Source organism: Eubalaena glacialis, chromosome 11 (assembly GCF_028564815.1).
Source record: "Eubalaena glacialis isolate mEubGla1 chromosome 11, mEubGla1.1.hap2.+ XY, whole genome shotgun sequence".
NCBI classification, from domain to species: Eukaryota; Metazoa; Chordata; class Mammalia; order Artiodactyla; family Balaenidae; genus Eubalaena; species Eubalaena glacialis.
Window position 1 is genome coordinate 96707931 of NC_083726.1, and position 16153 is coordinate 96724083.

The 16153-nt window shown below is 36.7% G+C and overlaps 1 protein-coding gene across 9 annotated transcripts in view; it reads left to right on the top strand.

Moving 5' to 3' along the window:
- SOX5 (SRY-box transcription factor 5) overlaps positions 1-16153 on the top strand; it is a 992512-nt gene that overhangs the window by 202030 nt on the left and 774329 nt on the right. The window lies entirely within an intron of this gene.

The window sequence follows — 16153 nt, forward strand, 5'->3', positions numbered from 1 at the left end:
ATTTCTGTTTTCCAGAAGTGACTCAATTGTGAGCTGTCTGCAGCCAGCTTTTTCTACAGCTGAGCAAATGACTGCCTGGATCCCGAAGGGGACCTTTGTGGTACATCACAGCATCCCCTAAATCTAATTACTACCTTGTCCCAAATGTCCACTTGTCATATCCACCTCTGTAATTCCAGTGTGAGTTACCAGCACTGGTGGGCTATACTGACACAGTTGCCACATAATGGTGTCCTTTTGGGCAATTATTTTTGTGTTCCATTTTCCTCATTTTATCCAATGATCTTTGGAAAATGCAAATCTGATTCTATCACTCCTCTAAAGAACCCCTCAGTGGCTCCTGTTGCACTCACAGTAAACACCCAACTCCTTAACAAGGCCTAAAGTTGCCTGCCCTGACTATCTCTGTGGCTTCATGTCTCACCATTTACATTTTTTGCTTTTTGTACAATAGCCACCATGCCCTTCTCACCTCAGGGCCTTTGCACACATGGTACATTCTGCCTGGATTGCTCCTGGCTCTCTCTGCTGTTCCCCATCGTACTCATGCCCCGTTAGCTCCTACTTCAATATCAGCCCAAGGGCCTTGCCATGAATCCTTCCTGATTCTCCAGAGAGGGGTGGAATTCTTGTCACATACCCTCCATCCTTTCCACTGCACTTCGTCCTGTCCTATACTTTTTCTCAGTAACTGTGTGTTTGTGTGTGTGTGTGTGACAGACAGACAGACACAGCGAGAAGCAGAGACAGAAGACAGAGACTGATTATTTGCATAATGTCTGTTTCTGCCAGTAGACCGTAAGTTCCAGGAGAGCAGGGGAGCTGATTGCTTTGTTCAGCACCACACCCAGCCCTGAGCTTACTGCCGAGCACCACAGGGCATGATCATTCAGAATTTGTGGGATAAATAAGAATGAATAATCAACCTGAAATGAAAATCTGGCCATGACTCTGGTCAACCTGAAAAGTACAGTGTGATGTTTAACTGCCATTTCAAGCATTAAACGTCAGCTTTTATTTCCTGATTATAGGTCCAAAGGCTAATATATTTATTTCACTTTTCTACATTTCATTGTATTCCTGGTTTCCCTCATTCTCTTCAGAATATATACATACATATACACACATATACCTATATATACTCAAATACATAGATATGCATATATAGGCATGTATTCTATATGTACATAATGTGGAATGAGTTTTACATGAGCAGATCACACACTCATCTGGTCTGGTCTTCCTTTATAGGTATCTTGGCTTTTTAGCAGTTTAACACATCATAGCATTTATATACCCACTAAGAATTTCAAATAACTTGTATAAAGTGTAGAAAATAATTGAAACATCTAAGTAAATCATCAATAAAGTAAAATATTTACAATAGCTGTAAAGTAAGTTTTATACATGTGAATGCTTATAAATGCCAGCCTTGATATTAAATAATGTTGAGAATGAGTCAGTGATATGGGGTTTTACAGGATTTATATTCAACTAGGTAAAGTTTACATTATTTATATTTGCATTTCAAAAACCAGGGGAAAGAAACATCTTTGACATCCCTTAAATAAATGATTAAAATGTTTTATTCCTTTAATTTTTACATTTAAAAATCACATGGGGTGCATCTCCGTCTAGTTGAAACAACTCACCTTTTTATGCAAAAAACTTTTGTTGTGTCACCTTCTGAATACACGTGATTCCAGAAAGTTCTTGCATCATTTCTTAATACCAAATAATTCTACATACAGTTTATATTGTGTGACCTGTTTACAGTTTGTTTGATAAAAACCATGTTTAATAAAGTTTCAGTGCCTTAAAGGTTTACCCATTAGCAAAAATTTCCTTTCCTACTCTAGTGGCAATGTCATTTTTTAAAAAAATTATTTATTTTTGGCTGTGTTGGGTCTTTGTTGCTGCACGAGGGCTTTCTCTAGTTGCGGCGAGCGGGGGCCCCTCTTAATTGTGGTGCGCAGGCTTCTCATTGTGGTGGCTTCTCTTGTTGCAGAGCGTGGGCTCTAGGCACACAGGCTTCAGTAGTTGCAGCATGCAGGCTCAGTAGTTGTGGCTCGCGGGCTTCAGTAGTTGTGGCACGTGGGCTCTACAGCACAGGCTCAGTAGTTGTGGCACACGGGCTTCGTTGCCCCGCGGCATGTGGGATCTTCCTGGACCAGGGCTTGAACCCATGTCCCCTGCACTGGCAGGTGGATTCTTAACCACTGTGCCACCAGGGAAGCCCTAGTGGCAACGTCATTTTTAAGAACTCAAGCAGTATGTGTCTCCCAAACCAAAAAGAGGTAATGTGAGAGCCCCCATGTTTTAAGTCAGATTCAGAGTGATAGAAAGGCAATAAACTGGATAACGGTGTTAATACATCTGAGAATTGTGAACTGGAAATAATGTCTGATTAAAGAATTTACAAGAAGTAAGGTGACTGTTGTTCATATGCTCAGGTTTTGAAAGCCATGTCGAGAAAAGAAACTCTGCTAATATTCTCTCTGGAGATGTTACTCTCTTTGATTTTTCTAAAAACACTAAGTGGGTGATTATTGGTTACACTTTGCAGTTGTGACTGTGACCTTGTCATCTAAACTGTTAACTGCAGCAGAGAATTCTGAGATCTCAGACCCTTTGACTTTCCTCTCAGTACATATCCAAGTGCGGCTTAACTTACATTGCATGCATTTGGTGCATAACTACACAAAAAATTTTATTTTGGCTAACACATCTCCTTTTATAGAGTTTATTTGCTTGGAAAATGCCCAGAGGTTTTCATTTGACTGTGAAGTGTCTGGGCCCCATCTTCATTCTCTGCTCAACTTGGTTTCTAGTTAATAAAAGAGGATCAGACTCACTGCTCTGTAGTGACAGCTGTGCCTACAGGTTGTTCCCTCTTCTCTCTTATACTGCCTTTCAGATATTTTAGTTTTATTCTTATGCCTTATGCTTCTAACAGGGAGGAAGGTTTTCTTTTCTTTTTTTTTCTTTGGCATATTTTATTTAGATAGTAAAGCAAAATGGTCTATTTGATTTTCTTGCCTCTCAATGGATGCCATAAATGGGAGTTCTTCAATGGCTAGGATAGTGTCTGTTTGATCTTGTCCCCCTTGATTTCAGAACATTCTTGGTACAGCTTTGAATGATTGAATCATTTGACACAAAAAAATTCACATCCCCATATTTTATTTCCAAGTCTAAATTTAGGAAATAGTAGTCAACTGCATGTTTGTGCAAAGAAAAATTTAATTTTACAGATACATAAAAGGTAATATTCCTAACCTGGAACCAGCAGCTATTGAAAATATACTTGATAAAATATTCCAATTTCTAATTCTTGAAATTATATTGAAAATTTGGCTAATGAAAGCAGACAGTTGTAAATAACATCTACGGAGAATGTGACCAATCGGAACCCTTTTTATATGTTTATAGTCAATATCCCAATTTAAATTTTCTATACACTTCCTGGCGTCACCTGCCTGTCCTTCAAAATGCCAGTACTCTCTTCCCAGTCGGAACCTGCCCCTAAAAAAGGATAAGCCTTTCACACCTTACTGTAAATTTGGTTAAATATTTTAATTCTTACAAGGACATATTCCTTACAGCATAGGGTTAAGAGGGTGGGCCTTGGAGCTTTGGGCCTGGGTTTTAATCCCAGTATCTCGCTTACTCTCTGACCTCAAATAGGTAACTTAACCTCTCCCATCCTCAGTTTCCTCAGCTATAAAATGGGGATAAGAATAGTTGTTGGGAGGATTAAGTAAATTAATACATGTAATGTACTTAAAGCAGTACTTAGCACATGCTAAACGCTCAATAAAGGCTATTATTACAGTAAAATGAAAATGAAAGACAGTGCCCTCTCTTTAGAAATTGCTGGAATCATGTAGTGGATAGAGAATGATTTGGGAAGGAAGAAGGGCTTTCCTACCCGCCCTCCACCCCCCACCCCGGCCGCTTCCCCATCTCTGTAATAGCTACAAGGTGGCTGCATGTGTTGCATCTTGTAAAGATTTACATTTGTCAGTCTCAAAGAATCCTGAGACAGTGGCAAAAGGAATTTTTCTTTCATGATGCTCAGGAGTTCATTGCTGTGGTTTGCAGCATTAGGATGGGTGAAATGGAGACAAAAGAGCTAAGATCTAATTATCATTTTATTTTTTTTCAAAATAGTTATATTTACTTTTTTAGAATGAAAGAACTATTTTCACATTTTAGATAATTTGGAAAATAAAGCATAATGTAAGAAATCAAGAGCCAGAGAAAAGTCACTGTAACTTTTTAATATATATTTAATCCAGATCTCTTATTTTTTAAGCATATTTGGGATCATAACTGTAAATATATCATACATTGCATTTATCACAACTTATTTTGATCAATTTTCAATGAGATGAAATGTTCTTAATGAGACTCTTAGTGATTTGTCATCACGTAGATATATTCTAGAGTATATGATGTACTCTTCTGTGTCTGACCATTCTCTTATGGGTGGGCATTTAAGTTGTTTGTTCTAAATTACATCTTTGTGCATAAAACTTTGTTTATATCTTTGATTATTTACTAAAGACAGATCCTCAGAACTGGAGCTACTAAATGACAAGGGCACAAGCATTGTTCTTAGGGTTTTGGTGCCTTTCCATGAGCAATGTAAACTAGTGCCGGGCTCACTGTCCCCTTGCCAAGCTTGAGCATTTGCAGAATGATAGGCACTATGAGATACACCCTTATTTTAATTTGACCCTTCTTTGATTTTTAGTGAAGCTAAATCTTTCTTATATGTTTATTTCCATTTGTATTTCATAGTCTGTGAGTTTTCTGGTCACATCCTTTGTCCACTTTTCTCTTGGAATACATTTTCTATGTGATTATAAATCCTCTTAATATAGTAAATTTTTTCTTATATTTGTTATAAATATATTCTCAGTCCTTAACCTAACTTTTAATTTTTAATGTACTCAATGTTAATTTTTGTTTATGCGTTGAAATCTATACTTTTATTTCTTTGGTTTCTTCGGTTGCTTTTGTATTCAGAAAATGTAACTACTCACATATACTTCTAATTTTATTTTTAATGACTTTTTGCATTCAATCCTTTTTTTCTTATTGCTTAATTTGGAATTAGTGTAATTTTCACCCAAAATGGCTGTATTCTGCAATCTATTCATTAGATAATCTTTCTATTAAATTATTACAAATACTAGAGTTGTTTTAGGGTTATGGTATTGTATTAAATTGATTCCATTTTATTTTACTCATTTTTATTTACTGATTGTTGATTCTTCTTTTTAATTGAAGTAGAGTTGATGTACAATGCTGTGGCAATCTCTGCTGAACAGCAAAGTGACTCAGTTATACACATATAGACATTCTTTTTTAAATATTCTTTTCCATTATGGTTTATCCCAGGAGACTGTATATAGTTCCCTGTGCTATACAGTAGGACCTTGTTGTTTATCCATTCTAAATGTAATAGTTTGCATCTACTAACCCCAAATTCCCAATCCATCCCTCTCCCTCCCACCCCGATTGTTTTTTTTTTATTGGCTGCTTTGGGTCTTCGTTGCTGTGCACGGGCTTGCTCTAGTTGCGGTGAGCAGGGGCTACTCTTCATTGCGGTGCGCCGGCTTCTCATTGCAGTGGCCTCTCTTGTTGCGGAGCACGGGCTCTAGGTGCATGGGCCTCAGCAGTTGTGGCACGTGGGCTCAGCAGTTATGGCTCGCAGGCCCCAGAGTGCAGACTCAGCAGCTGTGGCGCACGGGCCCAGTTGCTCCGCGGCATGTGGGATCTTCCCGGACCAGGGATGGAACCCGTGTCCCCTGCGTTGGCAGGCGGATACTTAACCACTGCGCCACCAGGGAAATTCCGTCCGCCCCGCCCCCCCACCCCAGATTGTTGATTCTTATACTAGTACTCATTTAGTTGATACAGCTTCTTAATAAACTTAGTAAGGATATTTTCCTTTATTTTCTTACTAGATGAACTTCAGACAGATTTTGAAATATCCAAAAATGTCTATTTTTATTATTATTAATTATTATTATTAAGACAGCATTAACAACAATCAAAAAATTAACTAACAATATTGAAAGCTGGCAATCTTGTATTTTTACTAATATTAGTGATATAATGTATCTTTTAGATAGTCCCTTTTTTGTTAGCCTGTTTGATAGAGACAGATAAACTTTATCACGTTCAGGCGTTATATACTTCGATTTTTAATTTACTAAAAGTTTATTTTTTGTTGTTAAACATTAAGTAGATTTTTAAAAATATTAAAATGTCATTTTACCCTCTAGTAAGATGATCATACTGGTGTGAATTCTTTTATCAATAGATACACTAACAGTAAACTCTTCTTGGGTTAGTGGATAAATCTAAGATCCCACTGAGTTTAGTTTGCCTACATTTTATTTAGATTTTTTTCTATTTGTATTCATAAATAAGCTTGGTCTACATGCCATCCCTTTGACCAAAACCTTTCTGTTATAATGTTTTACATATAGAGCTTCCATAAAAATTTTATTCTAAGAAAGTATCCTAGTTAGAAATTTATTTAAAATGTGCAGACCATCAATTTTTTCTATATATTTTTTGCTGGTAACTTTGTCCACTTAGTTTTAAACTAGCATAATAATATGAATATGATAGCTTCCTATGTTTTTCTGTGTTTTATATCTTCATTCTTAGAAAGTTTAGAAGAACTTATTGGTGGAAAAAGTACAACTCTAAGTCAAAGTATGGTAACTCTTTCGAGTAGTTGTTGTTATTTTAAATCGATTTGGGTTTTCTTTATATTGGTTGAATTTTGATAGGTTTTCATTGCCCAACAACTTCAGACAAATTCTCCATTTATTGTTAAATCAAAGACAATTTATCTGATTACTCATTTTGCAGAATGTGCATATTCTTGTTCCCATCTTTTATCCACTTCTCTCTTAAACTCTCTTCCACCTCTCAACTTCCGTCAGCTCTATCAACATTTTCATATTATCCCAGTTGACAACATTTATTTTCCATACAGTTGCCATACATAAGTCTTCGGAGATTTGGCCATAGGTTGACTCTAAAACATAAAACCAGAATACAATTGAGAATATTTGGGATGTTCCTGATCTCTGGATTCCATTATCTGTGGAGAATATTTCTAGGGTATATTTCAAATGGTCACTACATTCTTATACTCTTCCCCTTCATCCTCTCAGTTTTACAAATTCTTCATCAGATTATCTACACTAATCATTTCCCCTTTTCCCTGGGGACCTGTTAAATCCATACTGTATTACTCCTACTTAGCTTTTCTCCTGGGTCAGATTTCCTGAACTTCATATCTACTTCTGTCTTGGTTTCTCTCACTTACTTCCTAAATGTTATTGGGGAACCACCTTAAGGAACTTTCTAGGTAACATGCCATTTAAACCTTAACAGATCTTGTACATCTGAAAGTATTATTATTTTCTTGTGCATTTGATTAATAGCATGGCTGGGCTTAAATTTCAAAATGGAAAGAAATTTTTTCTTTCAGAGTCTTGAAACTATGTTCTTTTGTCTTCTAGTATACAGTGTTGCTAAAATTCAGATGCCAGGCTATTTCGTGTTCCTTTGAAGACATGTTCCCCCCTCCTTTTAAGTGTTTTGAATCTTTTCTTTATCCCCTGTGTTCTGAAATTGATGTGGATGTTGTAGGTATGGATCTTTTTTCATTCATAAGATTTATTTTCTTGTGTTCTGGGAAATTCTCTGTTTTTTTATCGAATAATATCCTTCCTTTTATGTTTTTTGGAGATGATATTGGCCAGCTCTTAGACTTTCTGTTTTGATCATCTATGTAACTTTTATATCTTCTCTCAAATATTCTAGCCTTTTCTATTTATTCTATACTCTCGGAAACATTCACATCGTTTACTTCAGACACTTCTATTAATTTCTTTTTTTTTTCAGCAATTATATTTTAATTTCCTAGTTCTTTTGATTTTTCCAATTATTCTTACATAAACTTGCTTTATGGGTGCCATATGTTCTTGAGTCTAATGAGTAGATTCTAAATCAAATATTTTAAAGATCTCATCCTTTATATTAATAAATTCCAGAGGGCTTTTTAAAATAAATTTATTCATTTTGGGCTGCTTTGGGTCTTCGTTGCTGCGCACGGGCTTTCTCTAGTTGCAGCGAGCGGGGGCTACTCTTCGTTGCGGTGCGCGAGCTTCTCATTGCGGTGGCTTCTCTTGTTGCAGATCATGGGATCTAGGTGCGTGGGCTTCAGTAGTTGTGGCACGTGGGCTCAGTAGTTGTGGCTTGTGGCTCTAGAGCGCAGGCTCAGTAGTTGTGGCACACGGGCTTAGTTGCTCCGTGGCATGTGGAATCTTCCTGGACCAGGGCTCGAACCCGTGTCCCCTGCATTTGCAGGCGGATTCTTAACCACTGTGCCACCAGGGAAATCCCCAGAGGGCTTTTGTTGTTTATCTTTTGTATTGTAGACTTTTCTCAGAAATTAGGTGAACCATTGCTGCCCAGCATATTTAAGAATGAGTCAATAAAAAAGCCATTTCAAAGGTTAGTTATAAATGTGGGGCTTGATTTAGTGCTGAAAATAGAAGGTGAGTTGCTTGCATTACCTTGGAAGATGGCTAAAGTCAACTGAGGAAGATATGGGATGCTGACTTCCATACCAGCTGGCCTAGTTCTTTTTTTGACAGTTGGGACAATTTCTTTAGTTAAGAACTTAACTACCTGGGGTTAATATAAGACTAGGGGAATCAACTGTTCCATACTGGGCGCTTCTGTGAGTACCTCTCTTTTCTGTCCCACTTCTACTTCTCCATGGTACCTAATATCTCCTACTGGAGCTCTGATAGAGAAATAGGCTCGCTTTTCAGCTGCAGCCCTGTGTATTTATTTTAGCTTATGGCTGCTTCATCAGTTGTTGTTTCTGCATCTGCTTTCCATCTTCTGGAGACTTGGTGAAATCTCTTGACAATGGATAGTCTTCCTCTCTTATTCTTCAGTGTTTTGGTTTGTAACTTTTAAAAAATGCTTTTACTCATTTCAGTGGAATTTTGAGAGAGAAGATGAATCAGATCCAATGATTGTGTTTAGGTCTCTAGCATGCTATATACACACGTATTCATTCATTTTTTCATTCGTTCATTCAAAATATATGTTTGCCATGTCTACCATGTGTCTAAACTGCTTCCAAAGATAGAGCCTTGAACTGAATGAACCTACAAAAATTCCTGCCCTCATGAAGGTTTCTTTTGAGTGGGGCCTTGTAGATAGAGAATTAGGAAGCTTGCTCTGTAGTGAAGGTGAGGCAAAATGTCATGGCCACATATTATTGAGAAAAGTAAAAGAGACCCAGGCAGGATTGATCCCAGAGAAATGAAGGTCCTGATTGTGTTTCAGATATGCAGCCTGAACAAGCTTACCATGTCTGTCTATCACCATCTTGGAAAGCAGCATTCTTCCTGCCCTGATGGCCCAGATCATATCCCGATTTAAGCATGGTCTACCCCTCCTTATTCTTTTCATCGAAAATTTCTTGTAGGAGTACCTCTTATGGACACACAGTGTTTAATTTGTTTCTTAAGCCAACCTGAATTTTTTTTTTTCCCAAAAGGGAATTTAACTTTTCATTTATTGTCATAATTGGTGTGTTAATCTTACTTGTCTAAACTTCTTTTAGATCTGCATTTTCTATTTCTATACCTTTCTTGCTTTCTTTTCTTTTTTGTCCTTTGTGACACAGGGTATGTTTATTTTATGTTTTCTTCAGTGATTTGGGGGTTATATATCTTACTTATAACTCTATTACTGGTTATCTTTAGGTTTTAAAATATGTATTTGAAAAAGTATTTTCTCTTGTGTTAAAAGTTAACACACCACCAATGTTTGCATTCTACTTTTGTAAAATGAGCAATTTCAAATGCTTTCTACTCCCCTGACCAACTTCTAAACGTTTGTCGGTATAGAACCAGATGCCATAGTCATTTTTAATTTCTAAATTTGAGTCACGCTGAACAACTAGATTGATTGGATAAGTGGGGGTGGGGGGGATTCCTGTTTTAATGTAGTGAACTAATGTTTCTACATTATTCATTCACTAGTGACTTTCTTTACAGTATAAATCTTGGTAACAGTTTAGTATGTAACATATAAGAACATGGTAATATCTAGGTTTGTCTCTTTCTTTTAAAGAGATGAGAGAAACCTTAAGAGTTAAACCTATGTCTTAGACTTAACTCTTCGGAAATAAAATTTAATATTAATAGAAATATTTTTGTATGATTTTGAGCATGCTTTCGTAGTACTGCAGAGTCAAATATTAAGGTCTGTAAAAACATTCTAAAAAGAAAATCAACTTGAAATTTTGATTTTACTTTTTGAACCAAGTGAGCCGGGGGGGCTTTAAAGACAAATATTTTTAAAGCAACAGATAAAATGTAGTTAAATAGTTTTTAGACAAAATGTAATGATAATAATAAAGGTAGTTTGCATCTCCCACACCTCTGAAATTTGTTTTATTCATGGCTATTGTGCCTTTAAAATTAATTTTGGTTAAGCCTTTGCAATATCCAGACAAGAGTGAAAGAGTTAAATAGAGCTTCTCTGGTGGTGCAGTGGTTATGAATATGGCTGCCAATGCAGGGGACACGGGTTTGAGCCCTGGTCTGGGAAGATCCCACATGCCGTGGTGCAACTAAGGCCGTGCGCCGCAACTACTGAGCCTGCACTCTAGAGCCCGCGAGCCACAACTACTGAAGCCCACAAGCCTAGAGCCTGTGCTCCGCAACAAGAGAAGCCACTGCAATGAGAAGCCCACGCACTGCAACAAAGAGTAGCCCCCGCTGCCACAACTAGACAGAAGCCCACGCACAGCAACAAAGACCCAACGCAGCCAAAAATAAAATAAATAAGTTAAAAAAAAAAGAGTTAAATAATTTTCCTTGCTACCCACTTTTTTGTGTATGTCTGAGTAGCAGCTCCACTACAGGGAGATGGGTAGAGACAGAGAAATATCAAACCAAGCTTTTGCTCTCTATGGATAATACAAATTACCCACTTTCTCACAGATGTCAAATCTGGCAGATTTCCATAGAAAATTTGGATTGAATGTCAACTACCCAAATTATTTTTGTGTCTGCTGAAGTGTGTGCTTGGCAGGGATTGCAGCAGGAAAATAGGAAGTGGTTTGAAAACATTAATAATATCTGAATACAACTCCTTAAGCTGATTGTTCTATAGATGAACCGAAGCATATATTGTCCCTGCAAACCAGAGCCCTCCAAGAAGTCCAGGTGGACACATTGTTAATGTTTCAAATGTAGAAGTTGAGAGGAGGGCTTATTTAGGAAACAGGATTTACTATCATGGGTAGATCTTTGCCTTCTCCTTGAATAGTTGAGATTTGCTAATTAACAACTAAACATAGTTCTAAATGACACAAATACCATGTAGGCAATGAAGATAGCTTAGATTTTATTAGATATAAATTATTTCTGGAAAGATAGCTCTTTTCAAAGTGTGCTCCTCAGTAACACTCCTTGGTTAGAAGATCTGAGTTCTAGTACTGACACTGACATTTAGAAAGCTCCATCTTTCTAGCTCGTAGTTTCCTCATCTGTAAATCAGAGGGGATGTACTGCATCGTCTTTAGTCTTTAGGGATACTTTCAGCATATTTTGATCTGTGTTGATAAGGAAAAATTGAGACAACTTAATACTAGATAAATCTAGTTAGTTTGTTTCCCATGAGAAGAAACAAAGCTCCTTTGCTTGCGGAAGAAATTAAAACTGCAGTATATCAAGTAACGTAAAATGAGTTCTGAGCGGTAATGCAATATCAAGGGATTAGCTTAATCATCACATAAATTTTAAATTTTTCTAAATGTGTCTATTGTTATTCATCAGAAGTACTCATCTTTCCTCTTCCAAATACTATTTTGTTGTGAAATTTATTCATTCATTCAACAAATATTTATTGAGCACCTACTATGTCCCAGACACTGTGCTAAATGTTAGGTAATGAACAAAAAACCCGAGATACCTTGCCTTCATGAAGTTTACACTCTAATGGGGGAAGACAGATAATCATACAACTAATACAACTTATACTATGTCAGATAGTGATAGGTGGAAAAAAGGGAGGCTGGGTGTCCATTGTGTGTGTGTTTGTGTACACATGTGCACACACATATAAAATAAGGTAGATAGAGAAGGCTTTGCTGAAAAAGTGAAATTTGAGATAATAACTGAAAAAGGTGAGGGAAGGAGTCATGCCAATATCTGAGAGAGGTGAAATCTAGGTAGAGGACACAGCAAATGCAGAAGCCTGAAGCAGGAACATGCTGGACTTTGTAAGGAATAGCACAGCACTGCTTCATGCCCTCACTCAAAAATATTTACTGTTCACCAGTTATTTGCCAGATCTTCTTTCTTTTCTCATGAAGTAGAGATAGATAAGCATATACACACAAGCAATAGAATAAAAATATGTAGGAATCATGAGACTTTGCTAGGGGCACAGTGCTCAAGGAGCAAGTAGTCAGTTGTATATGGGAAGTCAGGAAAGAATTCATACCAGGTCTGTTCGTATTGCTCTTAATCCTTTTTATCTTTGCAGATGTTCAGGTTAAGGAGAACTCTGATATGGCTTTAAATATATAAGGAATGGCATGAATATGATGGAGGGTTTTTCTTTAGTTTTTGTGGGAGAAAGTAAGAAAAAGGAAACAACTGTTTACTAGGTACCCCACTCTGGCCAGGTGCTATATTAGGCACTTTGTACGTGTGGTCTTTTTTTGTTCTCACCAGAACAAACATGGGTACTTGTTTTATAGATGATGAAACTTGGGCTCTGAGAGGTAAAGAAGTTGTCCTCAATTACAGAGTGATTAAATGGTTGAACCAGTTTTCTAATTCAGGTCTTCTTCCTAACTCCCAGTATGTACTTCCCTATCCTCGTGGTTACATTGTCAAACGGAGACCTTGAGATATAACGAAATAAAGATAAATGTGAAGGTAACATGTAGGATTATAGACTCTTGGGACCGAAATTGCCTGTAATATAGTTTCAGCCTAAACTTGGGAGGCTTGAATTAAAAATTTTCTGACAAGTCTTAATAATAACAAATAGCAAATGCCAAGTATTGAACACCTTACCTAACAGACACACACACACACCCCTATCTCTGGGGTGAATACTATTAGTATTACCCTTATATAAAGTGTTCTCTTTTTTAATCCTTACGACAAGGCTATGAAGAAGATTTTATTGCCTTCAGTTGAGAGATGGTATATTCGTATATCCGTCTCATTCTGGAACCCTTATTCTTACCAGTCATGGGGTGGGGTGTATTTCAGTATGTAATAACTAACATGGTTGAGAATGTTCTTTTTTATATTATATCTAAAATAAATCTTTTTGGGTGGGCTGTGCTGCGTGGGGTGCGGGATCTTAGTTCCTCGACCAGGGTTTGAACCTGGGCCCTTGGCAGTGAAAGCACAGAGTCCTAACCACTGGACCTCCAGGGAAGTCCCTAAAATACATCTTCTTACTACCATGAAAATGCATGCTCTTCGTCCTCCACAGACACAGAATAAAGTTATTCAGTACTGTTCTTTATATATTAGAATATACTTATCGATAGCTAGATTCTTCATTGAGGGGAAGACACTGAGATTTTATTGGCAATGTCCTATCTTTTTCTTAATCAAGACTCATTGTATATCCTGCCATCTTGGTCTTCCTGTTGTTCCTCTCAGCGATTCTCCCCTTTCTGATTTATGTGACTACCTGAGATATCTCTAAAATAGCATATCTGAAATATGATAAGTATTGATTTGTTTGAAAATGCTCTAAGTGTTTAAATCTGTCATAAATCAATTATAAAAGATCATACTCATATTTTATGTCTATGGATATATAACTTAAAAAATTTTATAGTATAAGTCCAACTGAAAGCCTACTTTTTTATCCTCACAGTCAATAGTTTTAGTGTGTATAACATTTTATTAATGTTCAATTAATACTGTCCATTTTTAAGGGTTTATGTTGCAATTTCATTTTTACAGATAGTTTTTAAAAATTGATATGTGATGAGATTAAATAACTTTTCCAAGATTACACAATTATATGACTGCTAGAACTGGGATTATCTTGCCTTTTATTCAAGAAAACAATATATCCAAAATTATCTATTAGCCACACTCTTGGTACCTCAAATGTTTATTAATTTGTGGTTTGTATTTTAAGGAGGAAGGAAGAAATAAACATTTGCATTATCACATGTGAGAAATAGGAGGCTTAAAAAGATTAAATAACGTTTGTAATATAAAATGTACTGGATAAAATAATAACTAGTCTTTATTGAATATTTCCCATTAGCTAGACATTGTATTAAGTCTTGTACATGTATTAATTCATTGAAAGTTCATAATAGCCCTAAAAGCTAGGTATTGTTATAATTTTAATTTTACATACATACCAAAAAAAAAAAAATCAACCCTGAGGTGCAGAGAAGTTAGGTAACATGCCTAAAGACACATAACTACTAAATGTAGAAAAGATTATCTAGGTAATTTGGCTTCACTATCTGGGGTTTTAACTACTATGCTATATATTTGTCACAATAAGAGAGGATATAGAGTTTTAAAATAATGATTTAAAAACAGGTAGAATTTCAGAACTGCTAATATATATAATACAGTATTACAAAAACTTTTCTTTGTTAAAAAATGAGTGTCACAACTACCTATAGAATTACACACGCAAAATAGTCCTTTCTTGCATTTAACTATGAATAGGAAAACATACATACTTATTAAAGAAAAATTCCAAGATCAAATAAGAGACATAGTTTCACAGAACTCTAATAAGAGACAGAAGGTAGCTTATCTTGGAATCAATTTATTTATCCATCTCTTCTACCAAAGGCAATTTATGGAAATGTTTGAACCTTGATTTTTTAATCCAGAAAAGTAGAACACTATGAATATGATTGGGATTTTTCCAAACAAAAGATTTAATGAATTAATATCAAGAACAATGTTTACTTACTAATTGCTACATTTCAAAATCAACTTCAAGCAAAAAGACACTTGAGATATAATTTGAAGAAATTTAAGACCCAAATCTAAAATTATTGCTTCCTTTCTGCTTATTAAAGAGTAAAATCTGAGCAACTACAAACTTAACGGTTTCTAAGGGGGGAGGGGAGGGGTGGGATGAACTGGGAGATTGGGACTGACATATACACACTACCACGTATAAAATAGATAACTAGTGAGAACCTACTGTACAGCATAGGGAACTCTACTCAGTGCTCTGTGGTGACCTAAATGGGAAGGAAATCTAAAAAAGAGTGGATGTATGTATACGTATGACTGATTCACTTTGCTGTACAGCAAGAAACTAACACAACATTGTAAAGCAACTATACTCCAATAAAAATTAATAAAAAAAGTAAAATCTGAGCAACTAATAGCAAAGGACTATCCAGTCCATTTCTATTTTATCCAAGCGTTTTCCTAGTCTTAAGGTCATCATCTTTCCTTTAAAGGTAAAAATCTGTAATACACTGAATTCATGGTAGCCTATATTTATACATAATAATGTACTACATTGATTTTTTAAAAAATTTTACTTATTTATCTATTTATTTATGGCCGTGTTGGGTCTTCGTTTCTGTGAGAGGGCTTTCTCTAGTTGCGGCAAGCGGGGGCCACTCTGCATCGCGGTGCGTGGGCCTCTCACTATCGCGGCCTCTCTTGTTGCGCAGCACAGGCTCCAGACGCGCAGGCTCAGCAATTGTGGCTCAAGGGCCTAGTCGCTCCGCGGCATGTGGGATCTTCCCAGACCAGGGCTCAAACCCGTGTCCCCTGCACTGGCAGGCAGATTCTCAACCACTGTGCCACCAGGGAAGCCCTATTACATTGATTTAATAATGGAGGCGTTCCTCTCTGTTAACTGAACATTTTCCTGTAGTCATTTTGCTTTTGTTTTTTTGTTTTTTGTTTTTGTTTTTTGGCTGCGTTGGGTCTTCGTTGCTGTGCCCGGGCTTTCTCTAGTTGTGGAGAGTGGGGGCTACTCTTCGTTGCGGTGCTTGGGCTTCTCATTGCGGTGGCTTCTCTTGTTGAGGAGCACGGGCTCTAGGTGC